A 362-nucleotide genomic window follows, 5' to 3' on the forward strand; every position below is an offset into this window, starting at 1 on the left:
TGGGCGGCGTGAACAGCTGTGTAATTCCTGACTCTTCAGCATTAGCGTATTTATCTTCCTTCGCCTTCAGTGCCGCCCTGCAGCTGCTCCTCGCTGGCACCGAGCCACGCTGGGCGGCCGTCGTGTGTTGCATCGGTGTAAGCTGTTGTGATATACTTACGTGGTGTTGTATGCTGATATACTCTTGTCTTAGTATGCTATATCAGTCTTGTTATTAACATACTATTGACATACTGCTATCATATACTACTGCTGAGTATATTGTTTCACAACGTAACGAGCTTCACCGATGTAAAATACTGCTATACCCCTGAGGTGTATTACTCTAGGGTCCTGAATGAAAAGCGAGGGGATGTGATAGT

The sequence above is a fragment of the Penaeus monodon genome, chromosome 25, assembly GCF_015228065.2.
Source record: "Penaeus monodon isolate SGIC_2016 chromosome 25, NSTDA_Pmon_1, whole genome shotgun sequence".
In the NCBI taxonomy this organism is placed as follows: domain Eukaryota; kingdom Metazoa; phylum Arthropoda; class Malacostraca; order Decapoda; family Penaeidae; genus Penaeus; species Penaeus monodon.